Raw genomic sequence first — 12248 nt, forward strand, 5'->3', positions numbered from 1 at the left:
TAGAGGGTCTGGAGGAACCTCAGACCCATGACTCCCTTCGTCTTGGGCATCATTTGTTTTAGGGATTTTCCGGTCTCTCTCCCCCGACACTCTGGGATCCAACTTTCTCTTTTTAACGTTAGGACCAGGATTGGGTGCGGGGTGGTTTGTAATTTCGGGAAGATTAGAGTTGTTAGAGTGATTAAGGGGAAGGTATCCAGAGAGCTGACTAAGATCGGGCCCCCCACTATTCCGTGAAACATCCCCCTGACTACATTGAGAGACATCTATACTGTGCCTTTCTTCCTTCGAGATGCAGGCTGTTGGACTCACTCCTACACTTTCTAGATGGACAATAGCGTCCGTGGAGGAAGTATGGACACAGTTAAAGGCAGCATGTGGAGCGGAGGGTGCAGGGGAGATAGAAGTTGCTAAAGCCCCCAGTGATGATCGCTTGCCACTAATAAGATCTATTGAAAGTCTTTTCTCCACCATGGCAATTTCCTTCTCTAGGATTCCAGTAGCCCTTGAGATAAATGCGTCAAGGGGGTCAGATACGACTCCCTTGGTGGTGTGGATTTGCACAGATCGTTCTTTGCCTGACCGTAGCGGCATTGCGAGGGGCGCGGAAGGGAGAGTCTTACAAGAGTTTTAAACTATCTTGGCAGCACCAAAAAGCAGAAGATATAAGAGCAAAGGCCGTCGCCTACCTTGAGACCTTCCTATCGGCCAGGGGGGGTGGGCCTAGGCCGGACTCTGCCGTACTCGAATGGCCTCAAACGGCCCGCTCTTTGCCCGGTCTTCGCCCCGGTCGCTCCCGCGCGCTCCCGCGCAGCGGGTGCTCCGCCCTATGTAAATAGGGGGAGGGCAGGGGGGGTTGCCGGCAACGAGAGCAGCCACAGGTGATGCACGCAGGGACTCCTGGTCACTGGAGTCCCTGCTAGGCAGCTCACAGCCCCGCCGAGGTCCAAGACTTGGTGATGAGAGCAGGCTCCCCTCTCCTTCCACACAGAGAGAGACACGCGACGCAGCGGGACCCGCGCAGCTGGTCCGGCAAGGCGTAGCAGGGCAGCAGCAGGACACACGATGCTCCAAACGCCGATTCCGAAGAGGTTTCCCACAAGGCAAGGGAAACACTGGCCCTTTAATTCCGCTTGTCAGGGGCGGTGACGGCAGGGAGAGCAGCCACAGGTGATGCACGCAGGGACTCCTGGTCACTGGAGTCCCTGCTAGGCAGCTCGCAGCCCCGCCGAGGTCCAAGACTTGGTGATGAGAGCAGGCTCCCCTCTCCTTCCACACAGAGAGAGACACGCGACGCAGCGGGCAGCAGCAGGACACACGATGCTCCAAACGCCGATTCCGAAGAGGTTTCCCACAAGGCAAGGGAAACACTGGCCCTTTAATTCCGCTTGTCAGGGGCGGTGCCGGCAGGGAGAGCAGCCACAGGTGATGCACGCAGGGACTCCTGGTCACTGGAGTCCCTGCTAGGCAGCTCGCAGCCCCGTCGAGGTCCAAGACTTGGTGATGAGAGCAGGCTCCCCTCTCCTTCCACACAGAGAGAGACACGCGACGCAGCGGGACCCGCGCAGCGGGTCCGGCAAGGCGTAGCAGGGCAGCAGCAGGACACACGATGCTCCAAACGCCGATTCCGAAGAGGTTTCCCACAAGGCAAGGGAAACACTGGCCCTTTAATTCCGCTTGTCAGGGGCGGTGCCGGCAGGGAGAGCAGCCACAGGTGATGCACGCAGGGACTCCTGGTTACTGGAGTCCCTGCTAGGCAGCTCGCAGCCCCGCCGAGGTCCAAGACTTGGTGATGAGAGCAGGCTCCCCTCTCCTTCCACACAGAGAGAGACACGCGACGCAGCGGGACCCGCGCAGCGGGTCTGGCAAGGCGTAGCAGGGCAGCAGCAGGACACACGATGCTCCAAACGCCGATTCCGAAGAGGTTTCCCCCTTTCTTTGTCACTTTCTAGCTCTAAAAATCTCTTCCTAGGAGACTCAGACCTTCACTGGAACGTGCACGAGGACCCTACCATTAAACTTCTCAATAACCTTATTGAGATTAATGACCTCAAACAACTCTGCCATTCCCCAACCCACTCTAAAGGGGCGACTCTTGACGCCATCATTGCAAACAATGATTTGGCATCCCTATCTAACATTATCCCTGTCGATTGGCCTGACTACCACCTCATACTGTTCATGATCTCCCCCTTAGCCCTGCCCCCCCACCTAAAAACAACCAAACCAACATTTCCACCAGAAACCTTAATCTTATAACCCCTGGGGTACTGGAGGCCAAACTCCAAGCTCAACTTAGTTGCACCTCTCTCTCTCTCTTAATGCAAATGAGCTCACTGAGCACTATAATAAAACTGTCTCCGAGGTTTTAGATCAAATGGCACCATCCAAATGAAAAACTCAAAAAAATATCCCTTCCAAATCATGGTTTAACTCGACCCTCACCAATGAAAGAAGTGCTCTCAGACTGGATGAAAGAACTTGGAGACAACACCCTTCCCCCTCCAATCTCTTCCTCCTTAGAACCACTAGATCTACTTTCAAGAAACACATTTTCTTTGAAAAGGCATCATTCTTTCGTTCACAACTCGCCCATGCCAAAAATAGACCCACAGAACTGTTCAATATTGTTAGAAACCAAACCTTCCCCGCCCCCCTCCACTTGACCGCCTCCGCCAACAAATGTCAAGAAATTGCTAACTTTTTCTCCGAAAAAATCACTAAAATTGACCAATCTTTCATTTTTACTCGGATCCCTCCCAACCCCCAATATACCCATGTTACTACTCCAACACCCTCTCCTCTGATCTTGCCCCCTGCCTTCCCCCGCACCAACTTTCAATAACCCCCCTGAAACCTACCCTAACAAAATACAGCTAAAAAATAATGCCTCCAGCAGAATTTCCACTCCGTTTCCGAACTAGAAGTCTTTAACATCCTGTCCAAATTAAAACCGTCCTCTCACACAAAAGACCCCCTCCAGTCTACCCTCGTCCAAGACCTTAAACACATCATTGTACCTTATTGGACCAAAATCATCAACTCCTCCCTTTCCTCGGGGTGCGTCCCGGTCTGCCTTCAACTCGGACAGGTAAACCCCATTCCTAAAAACCCTAAGGCTGACCCTAACAACCCTAATAATCTCCACCCCATCCCAAACCTCCCCATTCTTTCAAAAGCCCTTGAAAAATGTGCCCTTCTTCAATTGGATAAAGACATTGACACTTACAACCTACTCGACCCCCTATAATCCGGCTTCCGTAAAGGCTGCAGCACTGAAACTGCATTGCTAAATATAGTTGATGACATCCACCATGCCCTGGATAATGGTGAGACCTGCCTACTCATTCTCCAAGACCTCTCGGCTCACCTCCTATTTTCAACACAGATCCCAGCAAATCAAAATACAAAACTGTCTCTCCAGCCCCACTCCTGTCTCCCTTAGTGTCCCCCAAAGATCTATCCTCTCTCCTGCTCTGTTCAACTTATTTATGGAACCCCTTACCCTCATACTGAAAAAAGCCCGTATTAACTATCACCTGTATGCCGACGATACCCAACTGTACTATGAAATAAAATCCCACTTAGATGTCCTACACCTTAACACTGCCCTGGCTAATATACAAACCTGGTTCTACTCAAATCATCTCAAACTCAAACCAAACAAACTGAAATCATTCTTTTCTCTCCTAAAAACAACCCACTCCCCATCCAAACATGGATCTCTGACCTTAATGCCCTAAATTGTTTGCTCTCCTTATCCGAATCAGTAAAATCCCTTAGCATCACCATTGACAGTAAGTTAACGCTCAATTCCCATATAAACAATCCTGGAAACGGAGCACTTTTCACGCTCCACATCTCAAAAAAATCAAACCTTTCATTCCACCGGAAGATTTCAAAATCTGTTGTCCAATCTCTAGTCCTCTCGAAAATTGACTATGGCAACGCCCTACTCTCTGGATCTCCCAAAGTCCACCTTGCCCCCCTCAAATCTGTTCTCAACCTAGCGGCCAAGCTTACAGCTGACTGCAAACTCTCTGACCACATCTCGCCTGCTCTTAACACCCTTAAATGACTTCCTATTGAAGGCAGATCCTCCAATAAAATAGCCTGAATTACGTACAAAGCCCTTCATCAAAAGACCCCGCTTTACCTCTAAAACAAACTCAATAAAGTGGGCAGTGCCCGGCCGTTGAGAAGCACCAACTGTCTCCTCCTCGTCCCCCCTCTGTTAAAAAAGAAAGCTGTGCAATCTCGCTCCTTCTCTGGTAAGGCTCAAAGCATCTGGACTGCCCTCCCTAAAGAGCTACGACCCAACCCTTCATACGCCAGTTTTAAAAAAGACCTTAAAGTGCACCGCTCAACAAATATTGGGGTCCTTAATCCTTCCATTACCATACTTGTTATACTCTCCCCCCTTCTTGAAACCCCGTCTTCCCCCTCTCTTCACTCCTCCTGTGTCGATCCTACCTATTCACCCCTTCCCTACCCATCTTCACCTTTTCTTCCACCCTGCCACCCCTTTCCGAAAACTTCCCCTCCCCCCTTTTTTCTCATTTGCACAACCCTTCCTTATTCACAAAAAATTAGTCCACCTCCTTTATTCTGTGTAATAATTTGTAATTACTCTCTTCACATGTTGTTTTGTAAATTGCTACTTGTTTGCATTTGTTTTAAGTCAAGTCCGCCATGTCTGAATGCTTCTTTTGGACACCATTGTTTTGTATTCCATGAACTATTGTCATTCCAATGTAAAGCGCTCTGATACCCCCGGGTGGAGCCAGCGCTATAAAACACCTTTTAAATAAATAAATAAAATAAATATTACATTTCAATGAATGAATTATTAAATAATTATTGTAATTATGTAATTTATTTTAAGTGTGTGTTGTGGTGTTTTTAGATATAAATGGTGGGAAGTATTTAATTTACATTTATGAATTAATAATTGGTTAATAATTAAATTTAATTAATTTGTAAATTGATTATGGTAATTGTCTAATTAATTTTAAGTGTGTGTTGTGGTGTTTGTAGGCGTGAATGGTGGGAAGTAATTTGTGTTTAATTAATATATAGTTGTTAATTAATGTTAATAGATTCATATTTTGAGTAATCTTTGATTTTTTTTTGTTATATTTATTTTGTAAAAGGGGTAAAGTGTGGGCATTAAATACATTTTAATAATTTAATTATTAGTTGTTTGTTGTAAGTAAACTTGTACAGATGACCAGATGTAGCCAGGAGGTATATTTTCATGTAGAGGGTTTATTCATAACATGTTACAGGTTTCAAGAAGGTCCCACCAGGAGCATCATCTTTGCTACTCAGCCCACTACAACTGTCATTCTCCACACAAGCAGGCACGCCAACATTCCAATCTCTCTCTCATCAGGCATTCCAACATTCCACGCAGACACCACATTCATCCTGGCTGAGTAGCTAAGGAGAGGATGCATTTAAGGTAATTAAGTTACTACATATCCCCTTCCCTTGGAGAACAATAAACAACAATAATTTACAACCTCGCAGCAAGAAAAGAAAAATGAAAGTACTGTGACAGGGAAGAAAGAAATGAATAAGTAGAACAAGGAGACTGGAAAGAAGGGAGGGTGAAACAGTGCAAAAAGCTACAGTGTAAAAAGCTTCAAGATAGCACATCCCCTTCCCTTGGAGAAAAAAAACTATAAATAGAAATAATTACAACATGGCATGTAAAACGTTGCATGTAAAACATTGCAAGAAAGGTCTTCGAGTAAAGCAAAATGAAAGTACAGAGAAAAGAGTAACTAGAATAAAAAGGAGGAAAATATGATGATAAGAAAGAAGCAAAACAGTAGTGTAAACACTACAAATACTTGGATTTATGGGGTTCACTGCCCAAACAAATATAGGGTACAGACCCCAACGCACATGAACAAATAAAGTTGCCCATTGCACATTACATTTCCAAAAAAAAGCATGAAATTAATGCCATTGCGCATAAAGATGGGTACACAGCCCATTACACAACATAAGAAAAGATGGGTACATAGCCCATAGCACAACAAATCCAAAGATGGGTACACAGCCCATAGCGCAACAAATCCAAAGATGGGTACACAGCCCATAGGGCAACAAATCCAAAGATGGGTACACAGCCCATAGTGCAACAAATCCAAAGATGGGTACACAGCCCATAGCGCAACAAATCCAAAGATAGGTACACTGCCCTGTGGGAGGGCAGGCTTGATAAACAGGCGTGGAGGCTTAAGTATAGGTTGAAAAGAAGGTTTATTAACAAAAGTAGAAGATGTAGTTTGTTGAGTTATGGTTAACGGTTGCTTTTCTTCTTCATCCGAGGTGTCCCGTGAACTGGAATGATCTGATGATAGGGGTGTGTTTCTTCCGTCTGGATGTCCTTGACCCTGATGTTCACCCCGGAGGCTCATAGGGGATAAAGAAATGACAAAGGAGCCGTCAGAATAAGTTGATACTATTTCAAGGTTGTAGTCACCATCACCTCACCGTGGTGCATTAGAGTTTTAAAGTGCCACAAGAATAGTTCCAATAGCCCAGAATTACGATAAGGCAAGGAGAGCCCAGGGTAAAAATAGAAAATAAAGAAGGAAATATAGGTATAGCTAATTGCCTTGCATCTTTCCTTATGAACGGTAACGTTTGTGCTCAGAAAAACGGTGTCCACATGCATTCAATCCAACAGTAAGAGTTATCCTGAATTTCACAACCCTCTGTTACACGTAACTGCCTTGATTTCCCACTCTTTTCCCACCCTCTCCCAATTGCTCCCAAGACCCTGACACTAACCTGGCTCCGCCGTAACTCTCCTGAGTCACGGCCGCTCCCCAGCCACCTCCGGACACCACCAGTCTTCGGACCAGGCTTCTTCTTCTTCCTCGAGATTGTCGGATGGCCAGTTCCTCTTGGTATCGGGTCCCGCATTTTCTCCTTTCCACAGGTCGGGTCCCACGTCTTCTCTCCTCCAGTCGGGTCCCGCGTCTTCTCCTTTCCTCAGGTCGGGTCCCGCGTCTTCTCTCTTCCAGTCGGGTCCCGCGTCTTCGTACTCCCTCGTGGTCTCTCTTCCGCGTTCTTCCTCGACTTCACGGTTGTTCTGCTCTTCTCTTATTGGTCCCCCGGTTCCACTTCCAGGTCGTGGAGGCGGAACTTCCGGGTTGTTTCTACTGCGTTCCTGTGAAGATAGAAGAGGGGAATCTGGGACTTGTGGTCTTGAATAACGAGGTGGAAACTCGCTCCACTCAGGTACTTTCTCACATGCCCATAGCGCAACAAATCCAAAGATGGGTACACAGCCCATAGCGCAACAAATCCAAAGATAGGTACACTGCCCATAGCGCAACAAACCAAAGATGGGTACGCAGCCCATAGCGCAACAAATCCAAAGATGGGTACACAGCCCATAGCGCAACAAATCCAAAGATGGGTACACATCCCATAGCGCAACAAATCTAAAGATGGGTACACAGCCCATAGTGCAACAAATCCAAAGATAGGTACACTGCCCATAGTGCAACAAATCCAAAGATGGGTACACTGCCCATAGCGCAACAAAACCAAAGATGGGTACACTGCTCATAGCGCAACAAAACCAAAGATGGGTACACTGCCCATAGCGCAAAATACTAGGTACACCGCCCGTTGGGCACAACAAACTAATGAGTGAACTCAAAAAAAAAAACTGTATGTGAAGCAAAACAAGATGTACTGATACATGAGTACATGTAAATGGTGATGTGAGAGTGAGGAGTAAGTAAGGCTTAAGCTGCTAGACACACAAAACTAGGGGGAATAAAATCAGTGAGAAGGGTGTGCACTACCCACACTATAATAATTATAAGAAGACCAGCTCCTATACAATAAATCTCCGAAGTAGAAGTCCTAGCGCCAAGAAAATACTTGCCATAAAACAAACTAATCATGACTTAAACTCTCACTTAGGCACCACCGCCTGGAAAGAGCATAGCACATGTAAAAACGAACCCAGTACGCTTGACGTAACACACAATGTACCTAAAGAGCTATGCATGACACTCATAACTGCAAGGTAACATAAGAAGTAACTCAGGTGCCAAATAACAAAATAGTAAACAAGCTGTAAGCAACCCATTAAACATTGTTTAGGAAGGTAACAATATTATGCAGTAAGTAAAGACATATGTGCATTATACATGGTACAGCAAATGAGAAATAGGTACATATAGTACTCCGACATCAAAATAAATAATGTCGAAATCATCTAAAGTAACTGTTCCACACAAAGGCAAGGAGGTGCTGGTGAGCAGTGTCACACCCGATCCGAAACGGAAGCAGAGGATCTTCGAAGAAAACATGTGAAGACTTTTTCCCACGAGAACATTTGAAGAGACACGGACCAAAGTATTTGCCGACCGGAAACCAGTACCTGTGAAGAGGCTCAATACAATGATCCAAAGCAGGTGAAGATGATCTAATGCGGGATAATACCCGACAGGATTGCCAAGCAGGAGACCAGAAGATCAGCGGCATACAGTACTTTGGTACGTAACAGCTGCTGAGAAACAGACGAACAGCAAGATGCAGTGCAGATCCAAATCCAAAATGGAGGCACGCTTGTTGACGGTATGCCGGGTGGTTCTCCGCATGCCAGAGCAGCAGGAAGTCCTATAAGCAGCTCAGACAACGTCACTATGGAGGCCAAGAACACATCCACGGGACGAACGTAAGTGCGTGCTTGAGCTCGTGACAGTATTTCAAAATTGAAAAACGGCAGTTGGCAACAAATGTACACGAAGGACTGAGGCAAAGTCCAATTTTAAATGAAAATAAAATGTCTCACCTGACTTAGCTCGTCAGTATCAATTAAGTGCACACAGCTAGCGAAAACCGATTAGAGCACACAATAGAAAATAGGTCGAGTATGCCATTTTTTCTCTCGCAGGACCATCGTACACAGCAGGTTGCACTCTTCAAACTGTAAACAGTCCCCAAAAGGAAACAGGCAGTTCATTAAAAAAAAGTACTTGTGGTAACTTGAAGTACAAGAAACAACAACCTTGTTTAGTCACATGCTCCAATACATTTATGGCAGTACTTCGGTGTTAGCTGCATAATAGATCGAGTTAATCTCTCATGAGGTGAATTCCAGATCTATATAGATTAGTGGTTTGCCAGTTGTGATTGCAGAGATTAAAGCTGGGTTGGCACCATACATGTAAATTAATTTTCACAGCAAGCAGAAAAACTTAGACTTATGAAGGAACATGAAGCGCCCTGGGCAGGCTGTCCAGGTGGTGGAGGACACTGGTGGGACTCGGGAGGGCGTTCTTTTCCTTGTTCTTATTTCCCATAGTTGCTTTGCTTTGTTTCTTGTGCTAATAAAGTTCAGTAAAATAGTAAATTTTCTCACCTCCTATAATCTTGTGACTATCACACGTAGGGTTTCTTCAAGACCGTCGCCAAAATGTTGCAAGTAAACTTGTACAGATGACTGAGGTAGCCAGGAGGTATATTTTCATGTAGAGGGTTTATTCATAAGATGTTACAGGTTTCAAGAAGGTCCCACCAGGAGCATCATCTTTGCTACTCAGCCCACTCTCTCCTACTGTCATTCTCCACACAAGCAGGCACACCAACATTCCAATCTCTCTCTCATCAAGCATTCCAACATTCCACGCAGACACCACATTCATCCTGGCTGAGTAGCTGAGGAGAGGATGCATTTAAGGTAATGAAGTTACTACATTGTTCATAATAATGGATTATAATTTTAAAATTATTTCTAAAGGTGTTATTACGTGATAGATTAGTTTAGTTTGTGTGGTGGAAATTATAGTGTTAAAGTGTGTGTAGTAGATTAATATTTATAATTCTTTTATTAGTAAGAATTTTTTAATTGTTTATTAATTATGTAAAATATGAAAAATAATTTAATTAAGAAATGTGAAGTATTTTATTATTAGTATGGTGTTATAGGTTAGGAAATTATATAAATATTTATTTTGTCATTAGTTGTTTTTTTTGTAAGTATTTTAAAATAAATATATGTTGGTACAAGTATTTGTTATTTTTTTGTATATAGTATTTGTAAGCTTTTGTTATATATATATCCACATTTGTAAAGCGCACAATCACCCATAAGGGTCTCTAGGCACTGGGGGCCGTCGGGAAGATTAAGCAAGCTATTGACCAGAGTCACATGGTGCTGGGCTAATCTACCGCCGGTGCCGGGGATCGAACCATGATCCCCAGATTCCGGAGTCAGCCGCCCTGGCCGCGCCACCACACCTCTTCCTACTATACTTACTATAGTTATATGTGTTTTTTATATGTTTTAAACATTAATTTAGAATATTGATTATTCATTTTTATTATATTTTTGATTTTTTAATATACATATTTTTTTAAGTGTTTCAGTGTGAATAGTATTTTTTTTACTACGGTATCCAGCACTTTCCCTACTCTTGCACTCATTAGAGTGGTAACAGTAATTTTTACCCCTCCACTATCAAACCCTTACCCTATTGTTGCACTCACTAGAGTGGGAATAGTCATTTTTACTCCTACACTATCCAGCACTTTCCCTACTGTTGCACATGCTGGAATGGGAATAGTAAATTGTACCTCTCCGCTATCAAACACTTTCCCTACTATTGCACTCACTGGAGGGGAAATAGTAATTGTTACCCCTCTGCTATCCAGCACTTTCCTTACTGTTGCACTCATTGGAGTGGCAATAGTAATTTTTACCCCTACACTATCCAGCGCAATCCCTACTGTTGCACTCACTGGAGTAGGAATAGTAATTTTTACCCCTACGCTATCAGGTGCTTTTTCTACTGTTGCATTCACTGAAGTTGAAAATTTTATTTAAGAGACTTTAAAATAGTTTAATGTTTTAATTTATAATATAAAGTAATTTATTATATTTTATGTTATTGGTGTTTTTGTATATATATATATACATATATATATATATCCAAAGAAAATCTCCAAACCTCCACACCGCAGGGCGTGGCGAAACAAGGAGACAGACCCCACGGCTTCAGGCAAGATGTTGTGTTTTATTGGTAACCTTTCTGGCAACGCGTTTCGAGTAACGTGTACTCTTGATCACACACCGATTAATAGGTCAGCCTGTTATTTTTAAATTCTTAGTTTCCCTGACCCCTCCTATGGGCCACACCTCCTAACGTGCATCACATGACCATTGATCATAGGCATAGAAAAGGTGCAAATTACAAAATGGAATACAAAACAGACTGTATTTAACGTTGTGTTCAGTTAAAAAGTACTCCTTGCCTGAAACCAATGCAAGTTATGAAACAAGTCAATCTTGTTTTCAAAATTACAATCTGTCTTATAATTTTATAATGAATAAAATTTACATAAAAAAATTATTTCCATTTAAAAAATTGCACACATCTCATTGACATCCTCAACAATTATCATAACTGCGTAAATGCAAAATACCCGTAGGGCTAATAAAGTGACTAGTGCTTTATCTTTGCTGCATGAATGCATATACCATTCGGTATATAAATTAATCTGTACTAGTTAATGTTGAATAACAATCAGATTTGTAAAATTGTTACCGCTCTGAATCAATCAAATCATGTGACATTTAATATATCTGTGGTGGCATTCCACCCTAATACCCACAAGCTTATGTCCTAAATATTTATTAAAAATTCAAATTTCTTGAATTATATACATCATAAATATTAAGACCTATTTACAATATATATACTTAAAAATCAAAGTATATGTGCTTTTCTGTACATGTGCATACTGATAAGTGAGAAAAAATAGGGAAAAAACGAAGTGAAAAAAATAATAAATGCTGATATGAAATATACATATTAAAACCAATGTACAAAATTTACAAGAAGAGAGATAAAGTGCCATTGACTCATACAGTACTTGATTTGGTGTGTTGATTTCATAATACACCCTCCATATGTACCTATGTGTTGCTTGATGGGTTATTGTTAATAGGTTCAGGTTTAACTCTAAAATACCTATGGGATAGGACCAGGACTTATGATATAAGCCAAAAAAGAACTACAAATGGACTAGTAAAGGTGATATTTACAGGAAGTTGTGAAGATCTTCAGTTGCGTTTAGCCCATAAGGCTGTTTACTGTCCAACGCGATAATGTACTGAGTTTTCAACTTTCTCAACATTTTGTCCCTGTCTCCACCCCGTCTTTGTAAGGGCACTGCATCTATAAGGTAATAACTCAAGCACAACA

This window comes from Lissotriton helveticus, chromosome 1_1 (genome assembly GCF_964261635.1).
Source record: "Lissotriton helveticus chromosome 1_1, aLisHel1.1, whole genome shotgun sequence".
Taxonomy (NCBI): Eukaryota; Metazoa; Chordata; class Amphibia; order Caudata; family Salamandridae; genus Lissotriton; species Lissotriton helveticus.